Source organism: Aethina tumida, chromosome 1 (assembly GCF_024364675.1).
Source record: "Aethina tumida isolate Nest 87 chromosome 1, icAetTumi1.1, whole genome shotgun sequence".
Lineage (NCBI taxonomy): Eukaryota > Metazoa > Arthropoda > Insecta > Coleoptera > Nitidulidae > Aethina > Aethina tumida.
The window spans coordinates 21897034-21922141 of NC_065435.1; positions in this window are offsets into that span (position 1 = coordinate 21897034).

Consider the following 25108-nt stretch of genomic DNA (forward strand, 5'->3'; position numbering starts at 1 on the left):
TTTAAAATTTAGTATTTAAATTTTTAAATTTTTAAATTATAAAATTTAAAGTTTTAATAATTAAATTTTTAAAATTTAGTATTTAAAAATTTAAATTTTAAAATTTAAATTTTTAAATTTTAAAATTTAAATTTTTAAATTTTAAAATTTAACGTTATAATAATTAAATGTTTAAAATTTACTATTTAAATTTTTAAATTTAAAAATTTAAAGTTTTAATATTTAAATTTTTAAAATTTAGCATTTAAATTTTTAAATTTTAAAATTTAAAGTTTTAATAATTAAATTTTTAAAATTTAGAATTTAAATTTTTAAATTTTTAAATTTTAAAATTTAAATTTTTAAATTTTTAAATTTAAATTTTTAAATTTTAAAATTTAAATTTTTAAATTTTAAAATTTAAATTTTTAAATTTTAAAATTTAAATTTTTAAATTTTAAAATTTAAAATTTTAATAATTCAATTTTAAAAATTTAGTATTTAAATTTTTAAATTTTAAAATTTAAATTTTAAATTTTAAATTTAAATTTATATTTTAAATTTAAAATAACGTTTTAATAATTAAATTTTTAAAATTTAGTATTTAAACTTTTAAATTTTAAAATTTAAAGTTTTAATATTCAAATTTTTAAAATTTAATATTTAAATTTTTAAATTTTAAAATTTAAAGTTTTAATATTTAAATTTTTAAAATTTAGTATTTAAATTTTTAAATTTTAAAATTTAAATTTTTAAATTTTTAAATTTAAAGTTTTAATAATTAAATTTTTAAAATTGAGTATTTATATTTTTAAATTATTAAAATTTAGTATTTAAATTTTTAAATTTTAAAATTTAAATTTTAAATTTTAAATTTAAATTTAAATTTTAAATTTAAAATAACGTTTTAATAATTAAATTTTTAAAATTTAGTATTTAAACTTTTAAATTTTAAAATTTAAAGTTTTAATATTCAAATTTTTAAAATTTAATATTTAAATTTTTAAATTTTAAAATTTAAAGTTTTAATATTTAAATTTTTAAAATTTAGTATTTAAATTTTTAAATTTTAAAATTTAAAGTTTTAATAATTAAATTTTTAAATTTAGTATTTAAATTTTTAAATTTTTAAATTTTAAAATTTAAAGTTTTTATAATTAAATTTTTTAAATTTACTATTTAAATTTTTAAATTTTAAAATTTAAATTTTTAAATTTTAAAATTAAAATTTTTATAATTAAATTTTTAATATTTAGTATTTAAATTTTTAAATTTTTAAATTTTTAAATTTTAAAATTTAAAGTTTTAATAATTAAATTTTTAAAATTTAGTATTTAAATTTTTAAATTTTAAAATTTAAAATTTTAATAAATAAATTTTTAAAATTTAGTATTTAAATTTTTAAATTTTTAAATTATAAAATTTAAAGTTTTAATAATTAAATTTTTAAAATTTAGTATTTAAAAATTTAAATTTTAAAATTTAAATTTTTAAATTTTAAAATTTAAATTTTTAAATTTTAAAATTTAACGTTATAATAATTAAATGTTTAAAATTTACTATTTAAATTTTTAAATTTAAAAATTTAAAGTTTTAATATTTAAATTTTTAAAATTTAGCATTTAAATTTTTAAATTTTAAAATTTAAAGTTTTAATAATTAAATTTTTAAAATTTAGAATTTAAATTTTTAAATTTTTAAATTTTAAAATTTAAATTTTTAAATTTTTAAATTTAAAGTTTTAATAATTAAATTTTTAAAATTTAGTATTTAAACTTTTAAATTTTAAAATTTAAAGTTTTAATTTTCAAATTTTTAAAATTTAATATATAAATTTTTAAATTTTAAAATTTAAAAATTTAAATTTTAAAATTTAAAAATTTAAATTTTTAAATTTTAAAATTTAAAGTTTTAATATTTAAATTTTTAAAATTTAGTATTTAAATTTTTAAATTTTAAAATTTAAAGTTTTAATAATTAAATTTTTAAAATTTAGTATTTAAATTTTTAAATTTTTAAATTTTAAAATTTTAAAATTTAAAGTTTTTATAATTAAATTTTTTAAATTTAGTATTTTAAAATTTAAATTTTTAAATTTTAAAATTTAAATTTTTAAATTTTAAAATTTAAATTTTTAAATTTTAAAATTTAAAGTTTTAATAATTAAATTTTTAATATTTAGTATTTAAATTTTTAAATTTTTAAATTTTAAAATTTAAAGTTTTAATAATTAAATTTTTAAAATTGAGTATTTAAATTTTTAAATTATTAAAATTTAGTATTTAAATTTTTAAATTTTAAAATTTAAAGTTTTGAAATTAAATTTTTAAAATTTAGTATTTAAATTTTTAAATTTTAAAATTTAAATTTTTAAATTTTAAAATTTAAATTTTTAAATTTTAGAATTTAAAGTTTTAATATTCAAATTTTTAAAATTTAGTATTTAAATTTTTAAATTTTAAAATTTAAAGTTTTAATAATTAAATTTTTAAAATTTAGTATTTAAATTTTAAAAGTTAAAGTTTTAATAATTAAATTTTTAAAATTTAGTATTTAAATTTTTAAATTTTAAAATTTAAAATTTTAATAAATAATTTAAAATTTAGTATTTAAATTTTTAAATTTTTAAATTTTAAAATTTAAAATTTTAATAATTAAATTTTTAAAATTTAGTATTTAAATTTTTAAATTTTAAAATTTAAATTTTTAAATTTTAAAATTTAAATTTTTAAATTTTAAAATTTAAATTTTTAAATTTTAAAATTTAAATTTTTAAATTTTAAAATTTAAATTTTTAAATTTTAAAATTTAAATTTTTAAATTTTAAAATTTAAAATTTTAATAATTCAATTTTAAAAATTTAGTATTTAAATTTTTAAATTTTAAAATTTAAATTTTAAATTTTAAATTTAAATTTATATTTTAAATTTAAAATAACGTTTTAATAATTAAATTTTTAAAATTTAGTATTTAAACTTTTAAATTTTAAAATTTAAAGTTTTAATATTCAAATTTTTAAAATTTAATATTTAAATTTTTAAATTTTAAAATTTAAAGTTTTAATATTTAAATTTTTAAAATTTAGTATTTAAATTTTTAAATTTTAAAATTTAAATTTTTAAATTTTTAAATTTAAAGTTTTAATAATTAAATTTTTAAAATTGAGTATTTATATTTTTAAATTATTAAAATTTAGTATTTAAATTTTTAAATTTTAAAATTTAAATTTTAAATTTTAAATTTAAATTTAAATTTTAAATTTAAAATAACGTTTTAATAATTAAATTTTTAAAATTTAGTATTTAAACTTTTAAATTTTAAAATTTAAAGTTTTAATATTCAAATTTTTAAAATTTAATATTTAAATTTTTAAATTTTAAAATTTAAAGTTTTAATATTTAAATTTTTAAAATTTAGTATTTAAATTTTTAAATTTTAAAATTTAAAGTTTTAATAATTAAATTTTTAAATTTAGTATTTAAATTTTTAAATTTTTAAATTTTAAAATTTAAAGTTTTTATAATTAAATTTTTTAAATTTACTATTTAAATTTTTAAATTTTAAAATTTAAATTTTTAAATTTTAAAATTAAAATTTTTATAATTAAATTTTTAATATTTAGTATTTAAATTTTTAAATTTTTAAATTTTTAAATTTTAAAATTTAAAGTTTTAATAATTAAATTTTTAAAATTTAGTATTTAAATTTTTAAATTTTAAAATTTAAAATTTTAATAAATAAATTTTTAAAATTTAGTATTTAAATTTTTAAATTTTTAAATTATAAAATTTAAAGTTTTAATAATTAAATTTTTAAAATTTAGTATTTAAAAATTTAAATTTTAAAATTTAAATTTTTAAATTTTAAAATTTAAATTTTTAAATTTTAAAATTTAACGTTATAATAATTAAATGTTTAAAATTTACTATTTAAATTTTTAAATTTAAAAATTTAAAGTTTTAATATTTAAATTTTTAAAATTTAGCATTTAAATTTTTAAATTTTAAAATTTAAAGTTTTAATAATTAAATTTTTAAAATTTAGAATTTAAATTTTTAAATTTTTAAATTTTAAAATTTAAATTTTTAAATTTTTAAATTTAAAGTTTTAATAATTAAATTTTTAAAATTTAGTATTTAAACTTTTAAATTTTAAAATTTAAAGTTTTAATTTTCAAATTTTTAAAATTTAATATATAAATTTTTAAATTTTAAAATTTAAAAATTTAAATTTTAAAATTTAAAAATTTAAATTTTTAAATTTTAAAATTTAAAGTTTTAATATTTAAATTTTTAAAATTTAGTATTTAAATTTTTAAATTTTAAAATTTAAAGTTTTAATAATTAAATTTTTAAAATTTAGTATTTAAATTTTTAAATTTTTAAATTTTAAAATTTTAAAATTTAAAGTTTTTATAATTAAATTTTTTAAATTTAGTATTTTAAAATTTAAATTTTTAAATTTTAAAATTTAAATTTTTAAATTTTAAAATTTAAATTTTTAAATTTTAAAATTTAAAGTTTTAATAATTAAATTTTTAATATTTAGTATTTAAATTTTTAAATTTTTAAATTTTAAAATTTAAAGTTTTAATAATTAAATTTTTAAAATTGAGTATTTAAATTTTTAAATTATTAAAATTTAGTATTTAAATTTTTAAATTTTAAAATTTAAAGTTTTGAAATTAAATTTTTAAAATTTAGTATTTAAATTTTTAAATTTTAAAATTTAAATTTTTAAATTTTAAAATTTAAATTTTTAAATTTTAGAATTTAAAGTTTTAATATTCAAATTTTTAAAATTTAGTATTTAAATTTTTAAATTTTAAAATTTAAAGTTTTAATAATTAAATTTTTAAAATTTAGTATTTAAATTTTAAAAGTTAAAGTTTTAATAATTAAATTTTTAAAATTTAGTATTTAAATTTTTAAATTTTAAAATTTAAAATTTTAATAAATAATTTAAAATTTAGTATTTAAATTTTTAAATTTTTAAATTTTAAAATTTAAAATTTTAATAATTAAATTTTTAAAATTTAGTATTTAAATTTTTAAATTTTAAAATTTAAATTTTTAAATTTTAAAATTTAAATTTTTAAATTTTAAAATTTAAATTTTTAAATTTTAAAATTTAAATTTTTAAATTTTAAAATTTAAATTTTTAAATTTTAAAATTTAAATTTTTAAATTTTAAAATTTAAAATTTTAATAATTCAATTTTAAAAATTTAGTATTTAAATTTTTAAATTTTAAAATTTAAATTTTAAATTTTAAATTTAAATTTATATTTTAAATTTAAAATAACGTTTTAATAATTAAATTTTTAAAATTTAGTATTTAAACTTTTAAATTTTAAAATTTAAAGTTTTAATATTCAAATTTTTAAAATTTAATATTTAAATTTTTAAATTTTAAAATTTAAAGTTTTAATATTTAAATTTTTAAAATTTAGTATTTAAATTTTTAAATTTTAAAATTTAAATTTTTAAATTTTTAAATTTAAAGTTTTAATAATTAAATTTTTAAAATTGAGTATTTATATTTTTAAATTATTAAAATTTAGTATTTAAATTTTTAAATTTTAAAATTTAAATTTTAAATTTTAAATTTAAATTTAAATTTTAAATTTAAAATAACGTTTTAATAATTAAATTTTTAAAATTTAGTATTTAAACTTTTAAATTTTAAAATTTAAAGTTTTAATATTCAAATTTTTAAAATTTAATATTTAAATTTTTAAATTTTAAAATTTAAAGTTTTAATATTTAAATTTTTAAAATTTAGTATTTAAATTTTTAAATTTTTAAATTTTTAAATTTTAAAATTTAAAGTTTTAATAATTAAATTTTTAAAATTTAGTATTTAAATTTTTAAATTTTAAAATTTAAAATTTTAATAAATAAATTTTTAAAATTTAGTATTTAAATTTTTAAATTTTTAAATTATAAAATTTAAAGTTTTAATAATTAAATTTTTAAAATTTAGTATTTAAAAATTTAAATTTTAAAATTTAAATTTTTAAATTTTAAAATTTAAATTTTTAAATTTTAAAATTTAACGTTATAATAATTAAATGTTTAAAATTTACTATTTAAATTTTTAAATTTAAAAATTTAAAGTTTTAATATTTAAATTTTTAAAATTTAGCATTTAAATTTTTAAATTTTAAAATTTAAAGTTTTAATAATTAAATTTTTAAAATTTAGAATTTAAATTTTTAAATTTTTAAATTTTAAAATTTAAATTTTTAAATTTTTAAATTTAAAGTTTTAATAATTAAATTTTTAAAATTGTGTATTTATATTTTTAAATTATTAAAATTTAGTATTTAAATTTTTAAATTTTAAAATTTAAATTTTAAATTTTAAATTTTAAATTTAAATTTAAATTTTAAATTTAAAATAACGTTTTAATAATTAAATTTTTAAAATTTAGTATTTAAACTTTTAAATTTTAAAATTTAAAGTTTTAATTTTCAAATTTTTAAAATTTAATATTTAAATTTTTAAATTTTAAAATTTAAAGTTTTAATATTTAAATTTTTAAAATTTAGTATTTAAATTTTTAAATTTTAAAATTTAAAGTTTTAATAATTAAATTTTTAAATTTAGTATTTAAATTTTTAAATTTTTAAATTTTAAAATTTAAAGTTTTTATAATTAAATTTTTTAAATTTACTATTTAAATTTTTAAATTTTAAAATTTAAATTTTTAAATTTTAAAATTAAAATTTTTATAATTAAATTTTTAATATTTAGTATTTAAATTTTTAAATTTTTAAATTTTTAAATTTTAAAATTTAAAGTTTTAATAATTAAATTTTTAAAATTTAGTATTTAAATTTTTAAATTTTAAAATTTAAAATTTTAATAAATAAATTTTTAAAATTTAGTATTTAAATTTTTAAATTTTTAAATTATAAAATTTAAAGTTTTAATAATTAAATTTTTAAAATTTAGTATTTAAAAATTTAAATTTTAAAATTTAAATTTTTAAATTTTAAAATTTAAATTTTTAAATTTTAAAATTTAACGTTATAATAATTAAATGTTTAAAATTTACTATTTAAATTTTTAAATTTAAAAATTTAAAGTTTTAATATTTAAATTTTTAAAATTTAGCATTTAAATTTTTAAATTTTAAAATTTAAAGTTTTAATAATTAAATTTTTAAAATTTAGAATTTAAATTTTTAAATTTTTAAATTTTAAAATTTAAATTTTTAAATTTTTAAATTTAAAGTTTTAATAATTAAATTTTTAAAATTGTGTATTTATATTTTTAAATTATTAAAATTTAGTATTTAAATTTTTAAATTTTAAAATTGAAATTTTAAATTTTAAATTTAAATTTAAATTTTAAATTTAAAATAACGTTTTAATAATTAAATTTTTAAAATTTAGTATTTAAACTTTTAAATTTTAAAATTTAAAGTTTTAATTTTCAAATTTTTAAAATTTAATATATAAATTTTTAAATTTTAAAATTTAAAAATTTAAATTTTAAAATTTAAAAATTTAAATTTTTAAATTTTAAAATTTAAAGTTTTAATATTTAAATTTTTAAAATTTAGTATTTAAATTTTTAAATTTTAAAATTTAAAGTTTTAATAATTAAATTTTTAAAATTTAGTATTTAAATTTTTAAATTTTTAAATTTTAAAATTTTAAAATTTAAAGTTTTTATAATTAAATTTTTTAAATTTAGTATTTTAAAATTTAAATTTTTAAATTTTAAAATTTAAATTTTTAAATTTTAAAATTTAAAGTTTTAATAATTAAATTTTTAATATTTAGTATTTAAATTTTTAAATTTTTAAATTTTAAAATTTAAAGTTTTAATAATTAAATTTTTAAAATTGAGTATTTAAATTTTTAAATTATTAAAATTTAGTATTTAAATTTTTAAATTTTAAAATTTAAAGTTTTGAAATTAAATTTTTAAAATTTAGTATTTAAATTTTTAAATTTTAAAATTTAAATTTTTAAATTTTAAAATTTAAATTTTTAAATTTTAGAATTTAAAGTTTTAATATTCAAATTTTTAAAATTTAGTATTTAAATTTTTAAATTTTAAAATTTAAAGTTTTAATAATTAAATTTTTAAAATTTAGCATTTAAATTTTAAAATTTTAAAATTTAAAGTTTTTATAATTAAATTTTTTAAATTTAGTATTTTAAAATTTAAATTTTTAAATTTTAAAATTTAAATTTTTAAATTTTAAAATTTAAAGTTTTAATAATTAAATTTTTAATATTTAGTATTTAAATTTTTAAATTTTTAAATTTTAAAATTTAAAGTTTTAATAATTAAATTTTTAAAATTGAGTATTTAAATTTTTAAATTATTAAAATTTAGTATTTAAATTTTTAAATTTTAAAATTTAAAGTTTTGAAATTAAATTTTTAAAATTTAGTATTTAAATTTTTAAATTTTAAAATTTAAATTTTTAAATTTTAAAATTTAAATTTTTAAATTTTAGAATTTAAAGTTTTAATATTCAAATTTTTAAAATTTAGTATTTAAATTTTTAAATTTTAAAATTTAAAGTTTTAATAATTAAATTTTTAAAATTTAGTATTTAAATTTTTAAATTTTAAAAGTTAAAGTTTTAATAATTAAATTTTTAAAATTTAGTATTTAAATTTTTAAATTTTAAAATTTAAATTTTTAAATTTTAAAATTTAAATTTTTAAATTTTAAAATTTAAATTTTTAAATTTTAAAATTTAAATTTTTAAATTTTAAAATTTAAAATTTTAATAATTCAATTTTAAAAATTTAGTATTTAAATTTTTAAATTTTAAAATTTAAATTTTAAATTTTAAATTTAAATTTATATTTTAAATTTAAAATAACGTTTTAATAATTAAATTTTTAAAATTTAGTATTTAAACTTTTAAATTTTAAAATTTAAAGTTTTAATATTCAAATTTTTAAAATTTAATATTTAAATTTTTAAATTTTAAAATTTAAAGTTTTAATATTTAAATTTTTAAAATTTAGTATTTAAATTTTTAAATTTTAAAATTTAAATTTTTAAATTTTTAAATTTAAAGTTTTAATAATTAAATTTTTAAAATTGAGTATTTATATTTTTAAATTATTAAAATTTAGTATTTAAATTTTTAAATTTTAAAATTTAAATTTTAAATTTTAAATTTAAATTTAAATTTTAAATTTAAAATAACGTTTTAATAATTAAATTTTTAAAATTTAGTATTTAAACTTTTAAATTTTAAAATTTAAAGTTTTAATATTCAAATTTTTAAAATTTAATATTTAAATTTTTAAATTTTAAAATTTAAAGTTTTAATATTTAAATTTTTAAAATTTAGTATTTAAATTTTTAAATTTTAAAATTTAAAGTTTTAATAATTAAATTTTTAAATTTAGTATTTAAATTTTTAAATTTTTAAATTTTAAAATTTAAAGTTTTTATAATTAAATTTTTTAAATTTACTATTTAAATTTTTAAATTTTAAAATTTAAATTTTTAAATTTTAAAATTAAAATTTTTATAATTAAATTTTTAATATTTAGTATTTAAATTTTTAAATTTTTAAATTTTTAAATTTTAAAATTTAAAGTTTTAATAATTAAATTTTTAAAATTTAGTATTTAAATTTTTAAATTTTAAAATTTAAAATTTTAATAAATAAATTTTTAAAATTTAGTATTTAAATTTTTAAATTTTTAAATTATAAAATTTAAAGTTTTAATAATTAAATTTTTAAAATTTAGTATTTAAAAATTTAAATTTTAAAATTTAAATTTTTAAATTTTAAAATTTAAATTTTTAAATTTTAAAATTTAACGTTATAATAATTAAATGTTTAAAATTTACTATTTAAATTTTTAAATTTAAAAATTTAAAGTTTTAATATTTAAATTTTTAAAATTTAGCATTTAAATTTTTAAATTTTAAAATTTAAAGTTTTAATAATTAAATTTTTAAAATTTAGAATTTAAATTTTTAAATTTTTAAATTTTAAAATTTAAATTTTTAAATTTTTAAATTTAAAGTTTTAATAATTAAATTTTTAAAATTTAGTATTTAAACTTTTAAATTTTAAAATTTAAAGTTTTAATTTTCAAATTTTTAAAATTTAATATATAAATTTTTAAATTTTAAAATTTAAAAATTTAAATTTTAAAATTTAAAAATTTAAATTTTTAAATTTTAAAATTTAAAGTTTTAATATTTAAATTTTTAAAATTTAGTATTTAAATTTTTAAATTTTAAAATTTAAAGTTTTAATAATTAAATTTTTAAAATTTAGTATTTAAATTTTTAAATTTTTAAATTTTAAAATTTTAAAATTTAAAGTTTTTATAATTAAATTTTTTAAATTTAGTATTTTAAAATTTAAATTTTTAAATTTTAAAATTTAAATTTTTAAATTTTAAAATTTAAATTTTTAAATTTTAAAATTTAAAGTTTTAATAATTAAATTTTTAATATTTAGTATTTAAATTTTTAAATTTTTAAATTTTAAAATTTAAAGTTTTAATAATTAAATTTTTAAAATTGAGTATTTAAATTTTTAAATTATTAAAATTTAGTATTTAAATTTTTAAATTTTAAAATTTAAAGTTTTGAAATTAAATTTTTAAAATTTAGTATTTAAATTTTTAAATTTTAAAATTTAAATTTTTAAATTTTAAAATTTAAATTTTTAAATTTTAGAATTTAAAGTTTTAATATTCAAATTTTTAAAATTTAGTATTTAAATTTTTAAATTTTAAAATTTAAAGTTTTAATAATTAAATTTTTAAAATTTAGTATTTAAATTTTAAAAGTTAAAGTTTTAATAATTAAATTTTTAAAATTTAGTATTTAAATTTTTAAATTTTAAAATTTAAAATTTTAATAAATAATTTAAAATTTAGTATTTAAATTTTTAAATTTTTAAATTTTAAAATTTAAAATTTTAATAATTAAATTTTTAAAATTTAGTATTTAAATTTTTAAATTTTAAAATTTAAATTTTTAAATTTTAAAATTTAAATTTTTAAATTTTAAAATTTAAATTTTTAAATTTTAAAATTTAAATTTTTAAATTTTAAAATTTAAATTTTTAAATTTTAAAATTTAAATTTTTAAATTTTAAAATTTAAAATTTTAATAATTCAATTTTAAAAATTTAGTATTTAAATTTTTAAATTTTAAAATTTAAATTTTAAATTTTAAATTTAAATTTATATTTTAAATTTAAAATAACGTTTTAATAATTAAATTTTTAAAATTTAGTATTTAAACTTTTAAATTTTAAAATTTAAAGTTTTAATATTCAAATTTTTAAAATTTAATATTTAAATTTTTAAATTTTAAAATTTAAAGTTTTAATATTTAAATTTTTAAAATTTAGTATTTAAATTTTTAAATTTTAAAATTTAAATTTTTAAATTTTTAAATTTAAAGTTTTAATAATTAAATTTTTAAAATTGAGTATTTATATTTTTAAATTATTAAAATTTAGTATTTAAATTTTTAAATTTTAAAATTTAAATTTTAAATTTTAAATTTAAATTTAAATTTTAAATTTAAAATAACGTTTTAATAATTAAATTTTTAAAATTTAGTATTTAAACTTTTAAATTTTAAAATTTAAAGTTTTAATATTCAAATTTTTAAAATTTAATATTTAAATTTTTAAATTTTAAAATTTAAAGTTTTAATATTTAAATTTTTAAAATTTAGTATTTAAATTTTTAAATTTTTAAATTTTTAAATTTTAAAATTTAAAGTTTTAATAATTAAATTTTTAAAATTTAGTATTTAAATTTTTAAATTTTAAAATTTAAAATTTTAATAAATAAATTTTTAAAATTTAGTATTTAAATTTTTAAATTTTTAAATTATAAAATTTAAAGTTTTAATAATTAAATTTTTAAAATTTAGTATTTAAAAATTTAAATTTTAAAATTTAAATTTTTAAATTTTAAAATTTAAATTTTTAAATTTTAAAATTTAACGTTATAATAATTAAATGTTTAAAATTTACTATTTAAATTTTTAAATTTAAAAATTTAAAGTTTTAATATTTAAATTTTTAAAATTTAGCATTTAAATTTTTAAATTTTAAAATTTAAAGTTTTAATAATTAAATTTTTAAAATTTAGAATTTAAATTTTTAATTTTTTAAATTTTAAAATTTAAATTTTTAAATTTTTAAATTTAAAGTTTTAATAATTAAATTTTTAAAATTGTGTATTTATATTTTTAAATTATTAAAATTTAGTATTTAAATTTTTAAATTTTAAAATTTAAATTTTAAATTTTAAATTTTAAATTTAAATTTAAATTTTAAATTTAAAATAACGTTTTAATAATTAAATTTTTAAAATTTAGTATTTAAACTTTTAAATTTTAAAATTTAAAGTTTGAATTTTCAAATTTTTAAAATTTAATATTTAAATTTTTAAATTTTAAAATTTAAAGTTTTAATATTTAAATTTTTAAAATTTAGTATTTAAATTTTTAAATTTTAAAATTTAAAGTTTTAATAATTAAATTTTTAAATTTAGTATTTAAATTTTTAAATTTTTAAATTTTAAAATTTAAAGTTTTTATAATTAAATTTTTTAAATTTACTATTTAAATTTTTAAATTTTAAAATTTAAATTTTTAAATTTTAAAATTAAAATTTTTATAATTAAATTTTTAATATTTAGTATTTAAATTTTTAAATTTTTAAATTTTTAAATTTTAAAATTTAAAGTTTTAATAATTAAATTTTTAAAATTTAGTATTTAAATTTTTAAATTTTAAAATTTAAAATTTTAATAAATAAATTTTTAAAATTTAGTATTTAAATTTTTAAATTTTTAAATTATAAAATTTAAAGTTTTAATAATTAAATTTTTAAAATTTAGTATTTAAAAATTTAAATTTTAAAATTTAAATTTTTAAATTTTAAAATTTAAATTTTTAAATTTTAAAATTTAACGTTATAATAATTAAATGTTTAAAATTTACTATTTAAATTTTTAAATTTAAAAATTTAAAGTTTTAATATTTAAATTTTTAAAATTTAGCATTTAAATTTTTAAATTTTAAAATTTAAAGTTTTAATAATTAAATTTTTAAAATTTAGAATTTAAATTTTTAAATTTTTAAATTTTAAAATTTAAATTTTTAAATTTTTAAATTTAAAGTTTTAATAATTAAATTTTTAAAATTGTGTATTTATATTTTTAAATTATTAAAATTTAGTATTTAAATTTTTAAATTTTAAAATTGAAATTTTAAATTTTAAATTTAAATTTAAATTTTAAATTTAAAATAACGTTTTAATAATTAAATTTTTAAAATTTAGTATTTAAACTTTTAAATTTTAAAATTTAAAGTTTTAATTTTCAAATTTTTAAAATTTAATATATAAATTTTTAAATTTTAAAATTTAAAAATTTAAATTTTAAAATTTAAAAATTTAAATTTTTAAATTTTAAAATTTAAAGTTTTAATATTTAAATTTTTAAAATTTAGTATTTAAATTTTTAAATTTTAAAATTTAAAGTTTTAATAATTAAATTTTTAAAATTTAGTATTTAAATTTTTAAATTTTTAAATTTTAAAATTTTAAAATTTAAAGTTTTTATAATTAAATTTTTTAAATTTAGTATTTTAAAATTTAAATTTTTAAATTTTAAAATTTAAATTTTTAAATTTTAAAATTTAAAGTTTTAATAATTAAATTTTTAATATTTAGTATTTAAATTTTTAAATTTTTAAATTTTAAAATTTAAAGTTTTAATAATTAAATTTTTAAAATTGAGTATTTAAATTTTTAAATTATTAAAATTTAGTATTTAAATTTTTAAATTTTAAAATTTAAAGTTTTGAAATTAAATTTTTAAAATTTAGTATTTAAATTTTTAAATTTTAAAATTTAAATTTTTAAATTTTAAAATTTAAATTTTTAAATTTTAGAATTTAAAGTTTTAATATTCAAATTTTTAAAATTTAGTATTTAAATTTTTAAATTTTAAAATTTAAAGTTTTAATAATTAAATTTTTAAAATTTAGTATTTAAATTTTTAAATTTTAAAAGTTAAAGTTTTAATAATTAAATTTTTAAAATTTAGTATTTAAATTTTTAAATTTTAAAATTTAAAATTTTAATAAATAATTTAAAATTTAGTATTTAAATTTTTAAATTTTTAAATTTTAAAATTTAAAATTTTAATAATTAAATTTTTAAAATTTAGTATTTAAATTTTTAAATTTTAAAATTTAAATTTTTAAATATTCAAATTTAAATTTTTAAATTTTAAAATTTAAATTTTTAAATTTTAAAATTTAAATTTTTAAATTTTAAAATTTAAATTTTTAAATTTTAAAATTTAAATTTTTAAATTTTAAAATTTAAATTTTTAAATTTTAAAATTTAAATTTTTAAATTTTAAAATTTAAAATTTTAATAATTCAATTTTAAAAATTTAGTATTTAAATTTTTAAATTTTAAAATTTAAATTTTAAATTTTAAATTTAAATTTATATTTTAAATTTAAAATAACGTTTTAATAATTAAATTTTTAAAATTTAGTATTTAAACTTTTAAATTTTAAAATTTAAAGTTTTAATATTCAAATTTTTAAAATTTAATATTTAAATTTTTAAATTTTAAAATTTAAAGTTTTAATATTTAAATTTTTAAAATTTAGTATTTAAATTTTTAAATTTTAAAATTTAAAGTTTTAATAATTAAATTTTTAAATTTAGTATTTAAATTTTTAAAATTTAGTATTTAAATTTTTAAATTTTAAAATTTAAATTTTTAAATTTTTAAATTTAAAGTTTTAATAATTAAATTTTTAAAATTGAGTATTTATATTTTTAAATTATTAAAATTTAGTATTTAAATTTTTAAATTTTAAAATTTAAATTTTAAATTTTAAATTTAAATTTAAATTTTAAATTTAAAATAACGTTTTAATAATTAAATTTTTAAAATTTAGTATTTAAACTTTTAAATTTTAAAATTTAAAGTTTTAATATTCAAATTTTTAAAATTTAATATTTAAATTTTTAAATTTTAAAATTTAAAGTTTTAATATTTAAATTTTTAAAATTTAGTATTTAAATTTTTAAATTTTAAAATTTAAAGTTTTAATAATTAAATTTTTAAATTTAGTATTTAAATTTTTAAATTTTTAAATTTTAAAATTTAAAGTTTTTATAATTAAATTTTTTAAATTTACTATTTAAATTTTTAAATTTTAAAATTTAAATTTTTAAATTTTAAAATTAAAATTTTTATAATTAAATTTTTAATATTTAGTATTTAAATTTTTAAATTTTTAAATTTTTAAATTTTAAAATTTAAAGTTTTAATAATTAAATTTTTAAAATTTAGTATTTAAATTTTTAAATTTTAAAATTTAAAATTTTAATAAATAAATTTTTAAAATTTAGTATTTAAATTTTTAAATTTTTAAATTATAAAATTTAAAGTTTTAATAATTAAATTTTTAAAATTTAGTATTTAAAAATTTAAATTTTAAAATTTAAATTTTTAAATTTTAAAATTTAAATTTTTAAATTTTAAAATTTAACGTTATAATAATTAAATGTTTAAAATTTACTATTTAAATTTTTAAATTTAAAAATTTAAAGTTTTAATATTTAAATTTTTAAAATTTAGCATTTAAATTTTTAAATTTTAAAATTTAAAGTTTTAATAATTAAATTTTTAAAATTTAGAATTTAAATTTTTAAATTTTTAAATTTTAAAATTTAAATTTTTAAATTTTTAAATTTAAAGTTTTAATAATTAAATTTTTAAAATTGTGTATTTATATTTTTAAATTATTAAAATTTAGTATTTAAATTTTTAAATTTTAAAATTTAAATTTTAAATTTTAAATTTAAATTTAAATTTTAAATTTAAAATAACGTTTTAATAATTAAATTTTTAAAATTTAGTATTTAAACTTTTAAATTTTAAAATTTAAAGTTTTAATTTTCAAATTTTTAAAATTTAATATTTAAATTTTTAAATTTTAAAATTTAAAGTTTTAATATTTAAATTTTTAAAATTTAGTATTTAAATTTTTAAATTTTAAAATTTAAAGTTTTAATAATTAAATTTTTAAAATTTAGTATTTAAATTTTTAAATTTTTAAATTTTAAAATTTTAAAATTTTAAAATTTAAAGTTTTTATAATTAAATTTTTTAAATTTAGTATTTTAAAATTTAAATTTTTAAATTTTAAAATTTAAATTTTTAAATTTTAAAATTTAAAAATTTAAATTTTAAAATTTAAAAATTTAAATTTTTAAATTTTAAAATTTAAAGTTTTAATATTTAAATTTTTAAAATTTAGTATTTAAATTTTTAAATTTTAAAATTTAAAGTTTTAATAATTAAATTTTTAAAATTTAGTATTTAAATTTTTAAATTTTTAAATTTTAAAATTTTAAAATTTAAAGTTTTTATAATTAAATTTTTTAAATTTAGTATTTTAAAATTTAAATTTTTAAATTTTAAAATTTAAATTTTTAAATTTTAAAATTTAATTTTTTAAATTTTAAAATTTAAATTTTTAAATTTTAAAATTTAAAGTTTTAATAATTAAATTTTTAATATTTAGTATTTAAATTTTTAAATTTTTAAATTTTAAAATTTAAAGTTTTAATAATTAAATTTTTAAAATTGAGTATTTAAATTTTTAAATTATTAAAATTTAGTATTTAAATTTTTAAATTTTAAAATTTAAAGTTTTGAAATTAAATTTTTAAAATTTAGTATTTAAATTTTTAAATTTTAAAATTTAAAGTTTTAATATTCAAATTTTTAAAATTTAGTATTTAAATTTTTAAATTTTAAAATTTAAAGTTTTAATAATTAAATTTTTAAAATTTAGTATTTAAATTTTTAAATTTTAAAAGTTAAAGTTTTAATAATTAAATTTTTAAAATTTAGTATTTAAATTTTTAAATTTTAAAATTTAAAATTTTAATAAATAATTTAAAATTTAGTATTTAAATTTTTAAATTTTTAAATTTTAAAATTTAAAATTTTAATAATTAAATTTTTAAAATTTAGGATTTAAATTTTTAAATTTTAAAATTTAAATTTTTAAATATTCAAATTTAAATTTTTAAATTTTAAAATTTAAATTTTTAAATTTTAAAATTTAAATTTTTAAATTTTAAAATTTAAATTTTTAAATTTTAAAATTTAAATTTTTAAATTTTAAAATTTAAATTTTTAAATTTTAAAATTTAAATTTAAATTTAAAATTTAAATTTTTAAATTTTAAAATTTAAATTTTTAAATTTTAAAATTTAAATTTTTAAATTTTAAAATTTAAAATTTTAATAATTCAATTTTAAAAATTTAGTATTTAAATTTTTAAATTTTAAAATTTAAAGTTTTAATATTCAAATTTTTAAAATTTAATATTTAAATTTTTAAATTTTAAAATTTAAAGTTTTAATATTTAAATTTTTAAAATTTAGTATTTAAATTTTTAAATTTTAAAATTTAAATTTTTAAATTTTTAAATTTAAAGTTTTAATAATTAAATTTTTAAAATTGAGTATTTATATTTTTAAATTATTAAAATTTAGTATTTAAATTTTTAAATTTTAAAATTTAAATTTTAAATTTTAAATTTAAATTTAAATTTTAAATTTAAAATAACGTTTTAATAATTAAATTTTTAAAATTTAGTATTTAAACTTTTAAATTTTAAAATTTAAAGTTTTAATATTCAAATTTTTAAAATTTAATATTTAAATTTTTAAATTTTAAAATTTAAAGTTTTAATATTTAAATTTTTAAAATTTAGTATTTAAATTTTTAAATTTTAAAATTTAAAGTTTTAATAATTAAATTTTTAAATTTAGTATTTAAATTTTTAAATTTTTAAATTTTAAAATTTAAAGTTTTTATAATTAAATTTTTTAAATTTACTATTTAAATTTTTAAATTTTAAAATTTAAATTTTTAAATTTTAAAATTAAAATTTTTATAATTAAATTTTTAATATTTAGTATTTAAATTTTTAAATTTTTAAATTTTTAAATTTTAAAATTTAAAGTTTTAATAATTAAATTTTTAAAATTTAGTATTTAAATTTTTAAATTTTAAAATTTAAAATTTTAATAAATAAATTTTTAAAATTTAGTGTTTAAATTTTTAAATTTTTAAATTATAAAATTTAAAGTTTTAATAATTAAATTTTTAAAATTTAGTATTTAAAAATTTAAATTTTAAAATTTAAATTTTTAAATTTTAAAATTTAAATTTTTAAATTTTAAAATTTAACGTTATAATAATTAAATGTTTAAAATTTACTATTTAAATTTTTAAATTTAAAAATTTAAAGTTTTAATATTTAAATTTTTAAAATTTAGCATTTAAATTTTTAAATTTTAAAATTTAAAGTTTTAATAATTAAATTTTTAAAATTTAGAATTTAAATTTTTAAATTTTTAAATTTTAAAATTTAAATTTTTAAATTTTTAAATTTAAAGTTTTAATAATTAAATTTTTAAAATTGTGTATTTATATTTTTAAATTATTAAAATTTAGTATTTAAATTTTTAAATTTTAAAATTTAAATTTTAAATTTTAAATTTAAATTTAAATTTTAAATTTAAAATAACGTTTTAATAATTAAATTTTTAAAATTTAGTATTTAAACTTTTAAATTTTAAAATTTAAAGTTTTAATTTTCAAATTTTTAAAATTTAATATTTAAATTTTTAAATTTTAAAATTTAAAGTTTTAATATTTAAATTTTTAAAATTTAGTATTTAAATTTTTAAATTTTAAAATTTAAAGTTTTAATAATTAAATTTTTAAAATTTAGTATTTAAATTTTTAAATTTTTAAATTTTAAAATTTTAAAATTTTAAAATTTAAAGTTTTTATAATTAAATTTTTTAAATTTAGTATTTTAAAATTTAAATTTTTAAATTTTAAAATTTAAATTTTTAAATTTTAAAATTTAAAGTTTTAATAATTAAATTTTTAAAATTTAGTATTTAAATTTTTAAATTTTTAAATTTTAAAATTTTAAAATTTTAAAATTTAAAGTTTTTATAATTAAATTTTTTAAATTTAGTATTTTAAAATTTAAATTTTTAAATTTTAAAATTTAAATTTTTAAATTTTAAAATTTAAAGTTTTAATATTTAAATTTTTAAAATTTAGTATTTAAATTTTTAAATTTTTAAATTTTAAAATTTTAAAATTTAAAGTTTTTATAATTAAATTTTTTAAATTTAGTATTTTAAAATTTAAATTTTTAAATTTTAAAATTTAAATTTTTAAATTTTAAAATTTAAATTTTTAAATTTTAAAATTTAAATTTTTAAATTTTAAAATTTAAAGTTTTAATAATTAAATTTTTAATATTTAGTATTTAAATTTTTAAATTTTTAAATTTTAAAATTTAAAGTTTTAATAATTAAATTTTTAAAATTGAGTATTTAAATTTTTAAATTATTAAAATTTAGTATTTAAATTTTTAAATTTTAAAATTTAAAGTTTTGAAATTAAATTTTTAAAATTTAGTATTTAAATTTTTAAATTTTAAAATTTAAAGTTTTAATATTCAAATTTTTAAAATTTAGTATTTAAATTTTTAAATTTTAAAATTTAAAGTTTTAATAATTAAATTTTTAAAATTTAGTATTTAAATTTTTAAATTTTAAAAGTTAAAGTTTTAATAATTAAATTTTTAAAATTTAGTATTTAAATTTTTAAATTTTAAAATTTAAAATTTTAATAAATAATTTAAAATTTAGTATTTAAATTTTTAAATTTTTAAATTTTAAAATTTAAAATTTTAATAATTAAATTTTTAAAATTTAGGATTTAAATTTTTAAATTTTAAAATTTAAATTTTTAAATATTCAAATTTAAATTTTTAAATTTTAAAATTTAAATTTTTAAATTTTAAAATTTAAATTTTTAAATTTTAAAATTTAAATTTTTAAATTTTAAAATTTAAATTTTTAAATTTTAAAATTTAAATTTTTAAATTTTAAAATTTAAATTTAAATTTAAAATTTAAATTTTTAAATTTTAAAATTTAAATTTTTAAATTTTAAAATTTAAATTTTTAAATTTTAAAATTTAAAATTTTAATAATTCAATTTTAAAAATTTAGTATTTAAATTTTTAAATTTTAAAATTTAAATTTTTAAATTTTAAAATTTAAAAATTTAAATTTTAAAATTTAAAAATTTAAATTTTTAAATTTTAAAATTTAAAGTTTTAATATTTAAATTTTTAAAATTTAGTATTTAAATTTTTAAATTTTAAAATTTAAAGTTTTAATAATTAAATTTTTAAAATTTAGTATTTAAATTTTTAAATTTTTAAATTTTAAAATTTTAAAATTTAAAGTTTTTATAATTAAATTTTTTAAATTTAGTATTTTAAAATTTAAATTTTTAAATTTTAAAATTTAAATTTTTAAATTTTAAAATTTAAAGTTTTAATAATTAAATTTTTAATATTTAGTATTTAAATTTTTAAATTTTTAAATTTTAAAATTAAAAGTTTTAATAATTAAATTTTTAAAATTGAGTATTTAAATTTTTAAATTATTAAAATTTAGTATTTAAATTTTTAAATTTTAAAATTTAAAGTTTTGAAATTAAATTTTTAAAATTTAGTATTTAAATTTTTAAATTTTAAAATTTAAAGTTTTAATATTCAAATTTTTAAAATTTAGTATTTAAATTTTTAAATTTTAAAATTTAAAGTTTTAATAATTAAATTTTTAAAATTTGGTATTTAAATTTTTAAATTTTAAAAGTTAAAGTTTTAATAATTAAATTTTTAAAATTTAGTATTTAAATTTTTAAATTTTAAAATTTAAAATTTTAATAAATAATTTAAAATTTAGTATTTAAATTTTTAAATTTTTAAATTTTAAAATTTAAAATTTTAATAATTAAATTTTTAAAATTTAGGATTTAAATTTTTAAATTTTAAAATTTAAATTTTTAAATATTCAAATTTAAATTTTTAAATTTTAAAATTTAAATTTTTAAATTTTAAAATTTAAATTTTTAAATTTTAAAATTTAAATTTTTAAATTTTAAAATTTAAATTTTTAAATTTTAAAATTTAAATTTTTAAATTTTAAAATTTAAATTTAAATTTAAAATTTAAATTTTTAAATTTTAAAATTTAAATTTTTAAATTTTAAAATTTAAATTTTTAAATTTTAAAATTTAAAATTTTAATAATTCAATTTTAAAAATTTAGTATTTAAATTTTTAAATTTTAAAATTTAAATTTTAAATTTTAAATTTAAATTTAAATTTTAAATTTAAAATAACGTTTTAATAATTAAATTTTTAAAATTTATTATTTAAACTTTTAAATTTTAAAATTTAAAGTTTTAATATTCAAATTTTTAAAATTTAATATTTAGATTTTTAAATTTTAAAATTTAAAGTTTTAATATTTAAATTTTTAAAATATAGTATTTAAATTTTTAAATTTTAAAATTTAAATTTTTAAATTTTTAAATTTAAAGTTTTAATAATTAAATTTTTAAAATTGAGTATTTATATTTTTAAATTATTAAAATTTAGTATTTAAATTTTTAAATTTTAAAATTTAAATTTTAAATTTTAAATTTAAATTTAAATTTTAAATTTAAAATAACGTTTTAATAATTAAATTTTTAAAATTTAGTATTTAAACTTTTAAATTTTAAAATTTAAAGTTTTAATATTCAAATTTTTAAAATTTAATATTTAAATTTTTAAATTTTAAAATTTAAAGTTTTAATATTTAAATTTTTAAAATTTAGTATTTAAATTTTAAAATTTTAAAATTTAAAGTTTTTATAATTAAATTTTTTAAATTTAGTATTTTAAAATTTAAAAATTTAAATTTTTAAATTTTAAAATTTAAAGTTTTAATATTTAAATTTTTAAAATTTAGTATTTAAATTTTTAAATTTTAAAATTTAAAGTTTTAATAATTAAATTTTTAAAATTTAGTATTTAAATTTTTAAATTTTTAAATTTTAAAATTTTAAAATTTAAAGTTTTTATAATTAAATTTTTTAAATTTAGTATTTTAAAATTTAAATTTTTAAATTTTAAAATTTAAATTTTTAAATTTTAAAATTTAAATTTTTAAATTTTAAAATTTAAAGTTTTAATAATTAAATTTTTAATATTTAGTATTTAAATTTTTAAATTTTTAAATTTTAAAATTTAAAGTTTTAATAATTAAATTTTTAAAATTGAGTATTTAAATTTTTAAATTATTAAAATTTAGTATTTAAATTTTTAAATTTTAAAATTTAAAGTTTTGAAATTAAATTTTTAAAATTTAGTATTTAAATTTTTAAATTTTAAAATTTAAAGTTTTAATATTCAAATTTTTAAAATTTAGTATTTAAATTTTTAAATTTTAAAATTTAAAGTTTTAATAATTAAATTTTTAAAATTTAGTATTTAAATTTTTAAATTTTAAAAGTTAAAGTTTTAATAATTAAATTTTTAAAATTTAGTATTTAAGTTTTTAAATTTTAAAATTTAAAATTTTAATAAATAATTTAAAATTTAGTATTTAAATTTTTAAATTTTTAAATTTTAAAATTTAAAATTTTAATAATTAAATTTTTAAAATTTAGGATTTAAATTTTTAAATTTTAAAATTTAAATTTTTAAATATTCAAATTTAAATTTTTAAATTTTAAAATTTAAATTTTTAAATTTTAAAATTTAAATTTTTAAATTTTAAAATTTAAATTTTTAAATTTTAAAATTTAAATTTTTAAATTTTAAAATTTAAATTTTTAAATTTTAAAATTTAAAATTTTAATAATTCAATTTTAAAAATTTAGTATTTAAATTTTTAAATTTTAAAATTTAAATTTTAAATTTTAAATTTAAATTTAAATTTTAAATTTAAAATAACGTTTTAATAATTAAATTTTTAAAATTTATTATTTAAACTTTTAAATTTTAAAATTTAAAGTTTTAATATTCAAATTTTTAAAATTTAATATTTAGATTTTTAAATTTTAAAATTTAAAGTTTTAATATTTAAATTTTTAAAATATAGTATTTAAATTTTTAAATTTTAAAATTTAAATTTTTAAATTTTTAAATTTAAAGTTTTAATAATTAAATTTTTAAAATTGAGTATTTATATTTTTAAATTATTAAAATTTAGTATTTAAATTTTTAAATTTTAAAATTTAAATTTTAAATTTTAAATTTAAATTTAAATTTTAAATTTAAAATAACGTTTTAATAATTAAATTTTTAAAATTTAGTATTTAAACTTTTAAATTTTAAAATTTAAAGTTTTAATATTCAAATTTTTAAAATTTAATATTTAAATTTTTAAATTTTAAAATTTAAAGTTTTAATATTTAAATTTTTAAAATTTAGTATTTAAATTTTTAAATTTTAAAATTTAAAGTTTTAATAATTAAATTTTTAAAATTTAGTATTTAAATTTTTAAATTTTTAAATTTTAAAATTTTAAAATTTAAAGTTTTTATAATTAAATTTTTTAAATTTGGTATTTTAAAATTTAAATTTTTAAATTTTAAAATTTAAATTTTTAAATTTTAAAATTTAAATTTTTAAATTTTAAAATTTAAAGTTTTAATAATTAAATTTTTAATATTTAGTATTTAAATTTTTAAATTTTTAAATTTTTAAATTTTTAAATTTTAAAATTTAAAGTTTTAATATTTAAATTTTTAAAATTTAGTATTTAAATTTTTAAATTTTAAAATTTAAAGTTTTAATAATTAAATTTTTAAAATTTAGTATTTAAATTTTTAAATTTTTAAATTTTAAAATTTAAAGTTTTTATAATTAAATTTTTTAAATTTAGTATTTAAATTTTTAAATTTTAAAATTTAAATTTTTAAATTTTAAAATTTAAAGTTTTTATAATTAAATTTTTAATATTTAGTATTTAAATTTTTAAATTTTTAAATTTTTAAATTTTTAAATTTTAAAATTTAAAGTTTTAATATTCAAATTTTTAAAATTTAGTATTTAAATTTTTAAATTTTAAAATTTAAAGTTTTAATAATTAAATTTTTAAAATTTAGTATTTAAATTTTTAAATTTTAAAAGTTAAAATTTTAATAATTAAATTTTTAAAATATAGTATTTAAATTTTTAAATTTTAAAATTTAAAATTTTAATAATTAAATTTTTAAAATTTAGTATTTAAATTTTTAAATTTTAAAATTTAAATTTTTAAATATTCAAATTTAAATTTTTAAATTTTAAAATTTAAATTTTTAAATTTTAAAATTTAAATTTTTAAATTTTAAAATTTAAAATTTTAATAATTCAATTTTAAAAATTTGGTATTTAAATTTTTAAATTTTAAAATTTAAAGTTTTAATATTCAAATTTTTAAAATTTAATATTTAAATTTTTAAATTTTAAAATTTAAAGTTTTAATATTTAAATTTTTAAAATTTAGTATTTAAATTTTTAAATTTTAAAATTTAAAGTTTTAATAATTAAATTTTTAAATTTAGTATTTAAATTTTTAAATTTTTAAATTTTAAAATTTAAAGTTTTTATAATTAAATTTTTTAAATTTAGTATTTAAATTTTTAAATTTTAAAATTTAAATTTTTAAATTTTAAAATTTAAAGTTTTTATAATTAAATTTTTAATATTTAGTATTTAAATTTTTAAATTTTTAAATTTTTAAATTTTAAAATTTAAAGTTTTAATAATTAAATTTTTAAAATTTAGTATTTAAATTTTTAAATTTTAAAATTTAAAATTTTAATAAATAAATTTTTAAAATTTAGTATTTAAATTTTTAAATTTTTAAATTATAAAATTTAAAGTTTTAATAATTAAATTTTTAAAATTTAGTATTTTAAAATTTAACGTTATAATAATTAAATGTTTAAAATTTACTATTTAAATTTTTAAATTTAAAAATTTAAAGTTTTAATATTTAAATTTTTAAAATTTAGCATTTAAATTTTTAAATTTTAAAATTTAAAGTTTTAATAATTAAATTTTTAAAATTTAGAATTTAAATTTTTAAATTTTTAAATTTTAAAATTTAAAGTTTTTATAATTAAATTTTTTAAATTTAGTATTTAAATTTTTAAATTTTAAAATTTAAATTTTTAAATT